Genomic DNA, 12724 nt, shown 5'->3' with positions numbered 1-12724 from the left:
GGACTAGATGGTATTCCCACCAGCAGTGAATAAGAGTTACTTTCTCCCCACATTCCCGCCACCACTGATTGTTCTTATTCATTATGATGTGTGTCAGTCTCTGTAGTGTGAGATGATACCTCATTGTTGTTTTTTGTTTGTTTGTTTTTGTTTGGGGGCACACCCAGCGGTGTGCAAGGGTTATTCCTGACTCTGTGCTCAGACTTGCTTCTGGCAGGCTTGGGGGACCATATGGGATGCCAGAATCGAACCCAGATCAGCTGCGCGCAAATGCTCTACTGCTGTGCTATTGCTCTGGCCCCCTTATTGTTGTTTTGACTTGCACCTCAAATTATCTTCTAACTTATATGAATATTATATGTATGCATTAAAGTATGCATTTGTTCAGAGCGTTTTTTCCTAGATATACATTAAAGATAAAAAAATTTTAAGTTAAAAATAAATGTTAAAAGATGGGGCCGGGCGGTGGCGCTGGAGGTAAGGTGCCTGCCTTGCCTGCGCTAACCTAGGACGGACTGCGGTTCGATCCCCCGGCGTCCCATATGGTCCCCCAAGAAGCCAGGAGCAACTTCTGAGCGTATAGCCAGGAGTAACCCCTGAGCCTCACAGGGTGTGGCCCAAAAACCAAAAAAAAAATAAATAAATAAATGTTAAAAGAAATAGCCAAACACCAATAGCCAAACACCTCCCCTGATTTGACCCGGTCTTATTCCTATTCTTTCTAACATCTTGCTCATGATTTTGGTAGGCTTCATTCCTGTTCTTCCAGAACTTAAAACTTCACTCTCCACTGAATCCTTTTCATTGACTTCTGAGCATAAAGAGACTTCTCCCAACTTAAAAAAAAAACAACAAAAAGTCTATCATCCCTAAAGACTGTCCTCTCTTTTCCCTGGCAGAGGTAAATATTTGAAATGAATTGTTGGAATTTATTACCTCAGTTACTTTGTCTTCCACATTTCTTTAGCCTGCATCACTTATTCCATGAAAGCTGGTTTCCTAGAATTTGTGACTCTGTATGGCTTTCAGAGAGACTTTTATTCCTTGCATACTATATCATTTGACAAAATTGAACTCCCTATAGCAAACTCTTTTTTTCAAATTCCTAGTTTTCTCCCTATTTGTCTATGTTCATCATGTTCTTCTTTTGCTAGCTGTTAAACTTGTGAAGTCAGTGGCTGTTAAACTGTTAATCGCAGTGGATTGAGCACATGCATGAATTCTATCCCTTCTATCCCTGGCTCAACATGATCCCCCAAGTACTGCCAGAAACAGAAACAACCCTGCAAGCACTGAGTTGGGAGTAGCCCTCAAGCACTACTGGATGTGCCCCCCACAATAATTTTTTAAAAAAGTGAAATATTGTAGTTCTGAAGTTTAGATTCTCTTTGCCTCTCACATAACCATCTCCAAATAATTCTGGCTAATTTGATTCTATTGGTTTTCATTACTAATTTTTAAAAATGTAAACAATGTAGTTACTAGATCTAGAAGAATCTACAAGATTTTGAAAATATAATCAGCAGTGCAAGGGATGAGATTATTAAAAAAAAAAAAAGAAAGAAAGAGGCCAAAGAGATAGCATGGAGGTAGGGTGTTTGCCTTGCATGCAGAAGGACAGTGGTTCAAATCCCAGCATCCCATATGGTCCCCTGAGCCTGCCAGGAGTGATTTCTGAACAGAGAGCCAGGAGTAACCCTCGAGCGCAGCTGGGAGTGACAAGAAAGAAGAAAGAAAGAAAGAAAGAAAGAAAGAAAGAAAGAAAGAAAGAAAGAAAGAAAGAAAGAAGGAAGGAAGGAAGGAAGGAAGGAAGAAGGAAGGAAGGAAGGAAGGAAGGAAGGAAGGAAGGAAGGAAGGAAGAAAGAAAGAAAGAAAGAAAGAAAGAAAGAAAGAAAGAAAGAAAGAAGAAAGAGAGAAAGAAGAAAGAGAGAAAGAAGAAAGAGAGAGAAAGAGAGAGGAGAAAGAAAGAAGAAGAAAGAAAGAAAGAAAGAAAGAAAGAAAGAAAAGAAAAGAAAAAGAAAGAAAGAAAGAAAGAAAGAAAAGAAAGAAAGAAAGAGAAAGAAAGAAAGAAAGAAAGAGAGAGAGAGAGAAAGAAAGAAAGAAAGAAAGAAAGAAAGAAAGAAAGAAAGAAAGAAAGAAAGAAAGAAAGAAAGAAAGAAAGAAAGAAGAAAGAAAGAAAGAAGGAAGAAAGAGAAAAAAAGGAAGGAAGGAAGGAAGGAACGACGGAAGGAAGGAAGGAAGGACGGAAGGATAAAGCTTTTCAGTGACAATGTTCAAATTAACTTCTATGTATGTAGGTAATCCAGGAAAACCCCACTTGGAAGATTTGTATATCATCTCCTCCCAAAAGCCATCCACTTATATGCCTTCTCCTAAAAAGCCAGGTTATCAAAAGCCATGTCTTTTACTCTAGAGAATACCATCTTTTCTCTTGAACATCCTTTTTTTTTTCTCTTTCTCTCCTCTTACATCTTTCTAAGCACTTGACATTCAATAAAATTCCTTTGTTTCAGTATTTCGTCTCTTGCTTCACCTCACCCCTCAACTCCACTAATTCTTTTCTGTGAGGAAAGGCTATGGACCCATAATGCCTGTGCCAACATTAAGAAATTTTCGTTTACAAAAATTGCAAAGAGCAATAACTTCCTCACTACAGGCTGAACCCACGGCTTTTGGAGTAATGTGGTTGCAGGGATCATCTCCAGCTCTGTGCAGAACAAGTGGACTCCAGCACAATTTAATGGCTGCCTTATGGGCCTGGAAAACATAAACATCTGTGCTCTGTAGGTTCTCACAGCAGACTTAGCCAGTCTTTTCCTCAAATTAGGCATTTCCCCAAAGGCTGGTGGCAGAGATGGGCCAAGCAGAGAGGTGGAAGCACTTTTTTTCTGGATCTTTCTCAACTTTACTGAGCTACTAACAACACTGTAATATTAATTACCTAATGTTGGTTCACAAATTTATTTAAAGCATGATGTCTTGAGAGAGTAAGAATCATTTATTATCTCAAATGTCTATGGATCATGTATTTGGGGATGACTTCACTAGGCCAATTCTGATTTAAAGTTTCTCATGAGATTACAATCAACTGTTAACTAGGAATGCAATTATTTGAATATTTAAGTGGGCTAGGAGTTCCCATGTTAAAAATATTCATTTATGTTGACTAAAAATTGATAAGAAGACTTGATTTCACTCTGCATGGGTTTCACTATATTGCTTAGACTTCTTTACAAACAGAACCTGGGAAAGCCAAATGGTAGGTGGAAAAGAAAAACACAGATGTCATATCCTTTCTATGAGCTAACCCCAGAAGGTGCATAGCATTTTCTATTATGTTCTATTTGTTAGGGGCCAGTCACTAAGATTGACCTACAGCCATTTAATGGGAGGGGAATTAGATTCTATTCCTTAGAGGGATAATGTCTAGAAAAAAATTGCTAGGGACCAGAGCGGTGGCGCAGCAGTACAGCGTTTGCCTTGCATGCCACTGACCTAGGATAGACCATGGCTCGATCCCCTAGCATCCCATATGGTCTCCCAAGCCAGGAGCAATTTCTGAGCACATATCCAGGAGTAATTCCTGAGTGTCACCGGGCATGCCCCCTCCAAAAAAAAAAAAACTACAGGTATTTTTAATTTTAATTTTTTATTTTTACTTTAGGAACCATGATTTACAATTCTATTAATAACGAAGTTTGGGGCCAGAGCAGTGGCACAGCAGTAGGGCATTTGCCTTGCACACAGTTGAACCAGGATGGACCACAGTTCGATTCCCAGCATCCCATATGGTCCTCCGAGGCAGAAGTGATTTCTTTTCTTGGGGGGGGACACACCCGATGACACTCAGGGTTTACTCCTGGCTATACACTCAGAAATCACTCTTGGCTTGGGGGACCATATGGAACACCAGGGGATTGAACCGAGGGCTGTACTAGGCGAGTATGGGCAAGGTAGACACCTTATCTCTTTTGCTACCACACCTGCCCCAAGGAGCGTTTTCTGAGCAAATAGCAAAAACCCAAAAAACAAACAAACAAAAACAAAAACAAAGTTTTAGGCATGTAAAGTTCTAACTTTATACCACCATAACTGTCATTTATCTATGACCCAAAGTTCATTTCCACACTCCCATCTATGTTCTTGGGCTGGAGTGGTGGTGCAGAGCGTAAGGCGTTTGCCTTGCATGTGCTAGCCTAGGACTGACATAAGTTCAATCCCCTGGCATCCCATATGGTCTCCCAAGCCAGGAGCAATTTCTGAGTGCATAGCCAGGAGTAACCCCTGAGCATCACTGGGTGTGGACGAAAAATAAACAAGCAAACAAAAAAAAAATAATTTATGGGGCCGGGCGGTGGCGCTAAAGGTAAGGTGCCTGCCTTGCCTGCACTAACCTTGGACGGACCGCGGTTCGATCCCCCGGTGTCCCATATGGTCCCCCAAGCCAGGAGCAACTTCTGAGCACATAGCCAGGAGTAACCCCTGAGCGTTACTGGGTGTGGCCCAAAAACAAAAAAAAAAAAATTTATGTTCTTAGCACTATTATAGTGTCCACAACCCTCAACCAATGACTTTATATTGTTCTTTTTATTTTCGGGCCACACCTGTTTGATGCTCAGGGGTTACTCCTGGCTAAGCACTCAGAAATTGCCCCTGGCTTGGGGAGACCGTATAGGATGCCGGGGGATCAAACCGCGGTCCTTCCTTGGCTAGCGCTTGCAAGGCAGGCACCTTACCTCTGGCGCCACCTCGCCGGCCCCTTTATATTATTCTTTTTTTATATATAAATTATCTTTATTTAAACACCGTGATTACAAATATGATTGTAGTTGTATGATTACAGTCATGTAAAGAACACCCCCCTTCACCAGTGCAGGATTTCACCACCAATTTCCCAGATCTATCTACTCCCCACCCCACCCACACCTGTACTCGAGACAGGCTTTCTTTTTCCCTCATTCATTCACATTGTTAAGATAGTTTTCAGTGTAGTTATTTCTCTAACTGCACTCATCACTCTATGTGGTGAGCTTCATGTCATGAACTGCACCTACTGAGAAGATAGGGGGAAATAAGGGTTGGGACTGAGGCAGTAAAATATTAGAAATGAGATATGTAGGGCAGTATCAAGGTCACAATACAAGATGGATGTTATGGATGTATAAAATATATGCATACAATACTATCAATAGGAAAACAAGGAGAAAAAAATTCCAGTGACTGTCTCAACATAAACCAGTGCTAGACTGGCCCGCCTTCCTCCCAAAGCACATTCCCATTAGTGAAGGGAGAGGTAGGGGGGAAGCCTGAGGATCACTAAGAGTCCACCTGAACCCACTTCTGGCCATCTGAGCTGGCACCCAGGGAAGGCCTGGAGTCAGGGGAAAAAGACAAGAACGGCTGGGGGCCTGCCAAGCCTCCCAGCACTCTTTAGGCCAGGGAGAAGGGCTTTGTTATGGGGCCTCCCCAAACCCCATACCTGGCACAAACTGGTCTCCAGAATCAAAGAGGAAACCGGAGGCCAGATGTCTGCCCGCCTTCCTCCCCATGCACCTCCTCCCTGGAGTACGGAGGGAGGGGGGAAGTCTGAGGACCACTAAGAGTCAACCTGAACCCACTTCTGGCCATCTGAGCTGGCACCCAGGGAAGGCCTGGAGTCAGGGGAAAAAGACAAGGAAGGCTGGGGGCCTGCCAAGCCTCCCAGCACTCCCCAGGCCAGGGAGAAGGGATCCGGTATGGGGCCTCCCCAAACCCCATACCTGGCAAGAGCTGGTCTCCAGAATCAAAGAGGAAACCGGAGGCCAGATGTCTGCCCGCCTTCCTCCCCATGCACCTCCCCCCTGGAGTATGGAGGGAGGGGGGAAGCCTGAGGACCACTAAGAGTCCACCTGAACCTACTTCTGGCCACCTGAGCCGGCACCCAGGTAGGGCCTGAAGTCCATGGGGAAATTGGGGGTAGGCTATGGGGCCTGCCAAACCTCCCAGCACTCCTTAGGCTAGGGAGAAAGGCTCCGGCATGGGGTCTCCCCAAACCCCGTGCCCGGCAACACTTGCATAAGCTCAGTTTTTCTGATCTGTTAGTTCAGTGTGAAAATTTCTAATTTCAGTTGACAAATCTTCTTGATGCTTAATTTTGCTCCAGTCAAGTCTATTGATGCTTTTTTTTTTTTTGAGCTCCCTGAACATTTTCCATAAATTCTACTCTAAACTTCTTATTTGAGAGGCTACCTATTTGTTTCCTACTTTTTAGATTATTAGAGGAGCCATCTTGATTTCTGTAAATATGGGGGTATACTGAAAAATTACTCCATTGGCAAGGCTGTAGATTGCTTCTTAAAATGTGCAGAAATGGAATTCAGGGGTTACAAGACAAGTTTTGGGTGTGGGTCCTGGAGAAATTATAGTCCTTGGAGTCTCTAGGCAGGCTCAGCAGGAAAGAGGCAGAGAGTATGGCCGCCCCGTGCTTTATAAGTCTCTGGGTACCCAATCACATGGCAGGAAGTGGCCCCATGTGCGCTGGGTGGGGACATCTTACCGGGTATGGGTACTGGATAGGTTATAGTCCTTGGAGTCTCTAGGCAGGCTCAGCAGAAAAGTGTTTTATATTATTCTTAATCCACCTCATCCTTTGCCCCCAAGACATTTTTTTGTTGTTGTTGCTGGGTTTTTTGAGGGAAGGAATAAGGGAGGTACTCAGTGAGAATTGTTCCCAGGTTGGTCACATGCAAAACATCATCTATACTTTTGCTCCAACCCCAACCCCCAACACACATATATATATGGTTTTTGGGTCATATCCGGCAGCGCTCAGGGGTTACTCCCGGCTCTATGCTCAGAAATTGCTCCTGGCAGGCTCAGGGGACCATATGGGATGCCGGGATTCGAACCATCGTCCTTCTGCATGCAAGGCAAACAGCCTACTTCCATGATATCTCTCTGGACCCCCAAGACATATTTTTAATTATCTAATTTACACACTCCATTCCCAAATTATCATAGACTATAATTTAGCATACTATAATTATGCAATAAATATATGCTGTACAAAGAGATAGCATATATCCCTGTGGTTGTTTGATTAATGTATCTTCCTAGATTAATATCTCTCCTATTAGACATAAGGTAGCTGAATAAGAATTATATCGATTTTGTTTGCCATTTTATTTTTAGTACCTAGCATATTATCTGTTGAACCTGTGGGATAATAAATATGTTATTATTTGTAACACTTGGTATCATCCTTTCAACTAAGTTTATTTCCATTTTATAGATAAAATTGTCTAACTTGTTCAGAAAACAAAGTTTAAATACAAGTCTCTGATGCTAAAATGGAATTATGGTACTTGTTTTTTTCCTTCCCCTCTAGCCAAGGTGAAACTGCTTTTAGGATTTCAGGTGTTTACATTTTTTTGCTTTGTTTTTTGTTTTTGTTTTTTTGGGGCCACACCAGGTGATGCTCAGGGGTTATTCCTGGCTATGTGCTCAGAAATCGCACCAGACTTGGGGGACCATATGGGACGCCAGGGGATCGAAACGTGGTCCGTCCTAGTGCGGGCAAGGCAGACTCCTTACCACTTGTGCCATCGCTCCAGCCCCAGGTCTTCACTTCGTGACCACACAAAAGCACAGAAATTACTTTGAGCTGAATGAGATAATCCCTGTGTTTTCATATTTTTCTCTTCTGAAAGCCTTTGGCTGACTCAGTTGACTTCCCAGGTGAGAAGCTTCACCAAATATAATAATGGGGAAAAAAAGAGTTAAAGTATGGATTCTTGACCCATAGAGATAGTACAGTGGATAAAATGCTTACCTGGCAAATGACTGATTCCAGTTCAGTCCAAGGCACCACATTTGTTTCGCCAGCACTGCCAAAATTAAGCCCTGAGCATTGCCAGTTATGGTCCAAATTCTCCTCATCCCACTTAAATAAAAAGGAGAAAATGTGGAGCTTTTGAAACTACAAACCAATTTTTGGGTTGTCAGCCAGAGTAATTACTGGAAAAACTTTTCGCTTTTAACAGCAAATGTTTTTTGCTGACCCAGGTTTTCCTGTACTCCTTCACTTAGGAATAGGAAGCCCTTTTACTGATGTATACAGTTCATTGATCATTTGTAACTATTTGGATTAATTAAATGAAAATTAAATCTAGGGACTGGAGACATAGTAGTACAGTGGGTACTATTTAATGCATGCACTTACTTGCATGCATCTGACCCAGGTTTGGTCCCTGGTATCTATCACATATGGTCCTGAGAGCTCTACCAGGAATGATTCCTAAGTACAGAACTTTGTAAAACTTTTTTGAGCACTAAAATAAAATAATGATGATGATAATAATAATAATAATAAAAAATAATAAATGTGGGCCGGAGAGATAGCATGGAGGTAAGGCGTTTGCCTTTCATGCAGGAGGTCATCGGTTCGAATCCTGGCATCCCATATGGTCCCCTGTGCCTGCCAGGAGCAATTTCTGAGCCTGGAGCCAGGAATAACCTCTGAGCACTGCCGGGTGTGACCCAAAAACCAAAAAAAAAAAAAAAAAAAAAATAAATAATAATAAATGTCCTCAATGTCACTTTTTTTTCTTTCTTTCTTTTTCTTTTTTCTTTCTTTCTTTCTTTCTTTCTTCTTTCTTTGTTTCTTTCTTTTTCTCTCTCTGTGTGTTTCTTTTTCTTTCTTTCTTTATTTCTTTACTTTCTTTCTTCTTTCTTCCTTTCTTTCTTTCTTTTTTTCTTTCTTTCTTTCTTTCTTTCTTTTTTCTTTCTTTCTTTCTTTCTTCTTTCTTTCTTTCTTTCTTCTCTTTCTTTCTTTCTTTCTTTCTTTCTCTTTCTTTCTTTCTTTTCTTTCTCTTTCTTTCTTTCTTTCTTTCTTTCTTTCTTTCTTTCTTCTTTCTTTCTTTCTTCTTTCCTTTTTTCCTTCCTTCTTCTTCCTTCCTTCCTTCCTTCCTTCCTTCTTCTTCCTTCCTTCCTTCCTTCCTTCCTTCCTTCCTTCCTTCTTCCTTCCTTCCTTCCTTCCTTCCTTCCTTCCTTCCTTCCTTCCTTCCTTCCTTCCTTTCTTTCTTTCTTTCTTTCTTTCTTTCTTTCTTGGTCACATTCAGTGATACTTAGGGGTTACTCCTGGCTATGCGCTCAGAAATCGCTCCTGGCTTGGAGGATCGTATGGGATGCCGGAGGATCGAACCAAAGTCTGTCCTAGCCTGGCAGACATCTTACGACTTGTGTCACCGCTCCGGCCCTAAGGCTCTTTTTCTATGTTCTGTTGTACACAGCTCATATTCCAGCTCACTGTTTTCAGTAGCTTTTACTTGGCTAGTTAGTCTTCCCAGTGAGTTTTTCGTTGTGCCTACCAAGTTTTTAGTCCTGTTAGTTCATTTTGAAGTTTTCTCACTTCTACTTTCATTCCTCTTGATTCTTATTTGTGATTCATTGTTTCATGAGTTCTTCGAATTTTTTGAGCATCCTCCAGATTACCTCTCTAAAGTTTTTATCAGAAAGGCTATAGAAGTGGCTGGTACCCATTGGGTCTGCAGCGCTATCATCTTCATGTGGTACAGGTGAGTATATTATCATAAGGGAAAGTGTCTATATAAGATATTTTTATTTTTGCAGAAAACTCTATTTATTAGTACTGCCAGACACTAGAATCATCAGACAGAGATTTGCCAGGCTTTGGAAGAAGACAAAAGGAAGGATTGGAGTGCAGCTTCATAGAAAGGGCAGGGACTATGGTATTTAATTAATCCTGGGGCTCTGGAAAGGACATATGTTGCGGTTGTTTTTTTTTTTTTTTTTTTAATTTTTCCTCTCTCTCCGGCCACTCTTTGACTCTATGTCACTTCACACAAGCAATGCCACTTTCCAAACCAGACCACTCCTTGCCTGATGCCCCAAATGTACTGAGCCTAGACTTTGGCTCTCACCCTCTCTCAGTTTTGGCCCTTTCTGGTTTCCAGTCCTATTTTTGTGAGATTCAAGTTTTCCTTCCTCAACAATATCCACCTCCATCTCTATTAAAATTATTGTTCTGGGTTCCATCCCCATTAGTTCACTGGAAACTTACTTTGCTAATTCTTCTTTCCCCCTATCTTCCATCCCATCTTCCCCTTCTTTCTCTATCAGCTTACTCCGAGGGACCACTCTGATTTCTCATACTGGGTCTGCTTTTACTCCTACCCACATACTTCTTATTTTATAAAACTTGTTATGGATATGACATTCAAGGTTCCTGAAATCAATCCTTGACCTAACCCACTTATTTTCCTTGTCACCTCTACCACATTAATGTCTTCTCTTGAAATACCATACATATCTCCAATGTTCTTGCCCCTCCACCTTAATTGATCCTTTTTCTCTTGCCAGAAATATCTTTGAACATACTCTCTATTGTTGAAGACTGAGCCCAAGCCTCTCCCTCTCCAGGAAGTCTTACTGATAATAAAACCCCATCCTGCTGTGTACACTTTCCACTGCTGAGCACAGATTGCCCTATGCAACTGTGTGTTGTTGTGTGGATATTTATCTTCTCTTCTTTGTTGAATTTCAGTATGCTTCCCAGCAAGAAATTAGTATTAATATCTTTGCATTCCCAAGAGTTTTTAGATGCAGAATCAAATACTGGTTGATGGAGTCATCGCTGACATATCCTGTCATCACTTCAAAAAAGGCCAGGAGTATAAACCTTACAGCACTCTTTGAAATAAACCTTTTAAAAGAATATTTCAAAATGGCAACTGTGACAGCATAAACCATGTAAATGCCCTGAGGATGAAGGTGGTGCATCAAAAAAATAATACAAATCTTTGGGAGAGCCTGGGAAGGTGGGTGTGCATATATATCAGCAACTGCAAAGAGCCTTACAGCTGGCAAGTATCAGTGCCATTCTTGGTTCATGTTGGTGGGTGAAAAAAAAGCTGTGTTGTTTTTTTTCCTGTTTGGGAGCAGAGAGTCAGGGTGGTGCAGGAAGAAATAGTACAGGCATTGGAAGCAAGCAAAACTTGGCCTGGATCTCTGCCTCAGTGCTGACTTGAAGTAAGCAAGTAAATAATCTCTTTTTATGTTATGGAAGAATGTTATTAGCCAAAAATAAATTATAATAAAAATGAAAACCATATACTAAATTGAAATTTTCTTTTTTAGAGTGTGCATGAATTACATGAATGCACAAAGAAAGCATGAGGAAGTTATCTATCAAAAATACTGTAGAATATAGATGACCTTTTCTTTAGCCTTTTCTATGCAATTACACAGCTTTACTAAAGAATTACAATTGGCCTGTCATGATTAGTTTCAATCACCCATCTTAGGGAGGTAGATTCCAATAGTAATGTTGTGTGCTCTTTTCAATCTTATCATGCCTTGTATAATTTCAGTTTGTTACATTATTGATAATGGTAATTTAAGCTCATCTTTTTTTTTTTTTTTTGCTCGTTTTTGTTTTTAGCTACACTCAGTAGTGTTCAGAGTTTACTCCTAGTCTATGCTTAGATATCATTCCTGGTGGGCTTGAGGATCATATGGGTGCCAAAAATTGAACCTGCATCAGCCACATGCAGGGTAAGTGCCCTACCTGCTGTACTATCGCTCTTACACTTAAGCTCATCACTTGTTTAAGGAGTTGTTTGAATGCGTCTCCACTGTAAAATTACTCTTTTTTTCTTCTTCTTATTTTTGGAAAGATAATTTTTTCTATTGTTCTTTTTTAAAATTAGTATCTTTATTTAAACACCTTGATTACAAACATGATTGTGGTAGGGTTTCAGTCATGTAAAGAACACCCCCTTCACCAGTGCAACATTCCCATCACCAATGTCCTAAATCTCCCTCCTCTTGGGGAGATAATTTGATATCATGTCACTCATGTAACTACTGAGCTTCACTCAACTTTTAACTTATTTATTTTATATTTTGATAGATGCTTGGAGTTCTATTTTGTTAAGTGCATTATAATCCATTAATATCATTTTTTTTGATGATCAAGTCATGTCATTCTCAGTCAATAGCTTCTTCAACTGACTTTGAAGTCATTTTGAAATATTTTCCTTTTTTGTTCTCTTTAAATAATAACTTCATTGAAGCACCATGATTACAAACATGTTTGTAGTTGGGTTTCAGTCATAAAAAGAACAACCCCCTCCACCAGAGCAACATTCCCATCACCAACGCTCCCCATCTCCTTCCTTCCCCACCCCCTGCCTGTATTCAAGATAGGCATTCTACTTCTCTCACTCATTAACATTATCATGATAGTTGTTAGTGTAGTTATTTCTCTGACTGTACTCACCACTCTTTGTGGTAAGCTTCATATCATGAGCTGGTTCTTTCAGCCCTCATCTCTATTGTCTTTGGGCATTATTACAATAATGTCTTTTATTTTTCTTAAATCCCATAGATTAGTGAGACTATTCTGTCGCTATCTCTCTCCCTCTGACTTATTTAAAAAAACTCAATAGCATAATAGTTTTTATGTTCATCTATGTACAGGAAAATTTCATGACTTCATCTCTACTGATGGTTGCATAATATTCCATTGTGTATATATATCACAGTTTCTTTAGACATTCATCTGTTGAAGGGCATGTGGGTTGTTTCAAGATTCTGGCTATTGTAAATAGTGCTGCAATGAATAAAGGTGTGCAGAAGGCGTTTTATATTGTGTTTTTGTGTTCATAGGGTATATCCCTAGGAGTGGTATAGCTGGATCATATGGAAGCTCAATTTCCAGTTT

Source organism: Suncus etruscus, chromosome 9 (assembly GCF_024139225.1).
Source record: "Suncus etruscus isolate mSunEtr1 chromosome 9, mSunEtr1.pri.cur, whole genome shotgun sequence".
NCBI classification, from domain to species: Eukaryota; Metazoa; Chordata; class Mammalia; order Eulipotyphla; family Soricidae; genus Suncus; species Suncus etruscus.
The sequence above is the reverse complement of the archived record's forward strand: the minus strand, read 5'-3'. Positions refer to the sequence as shown.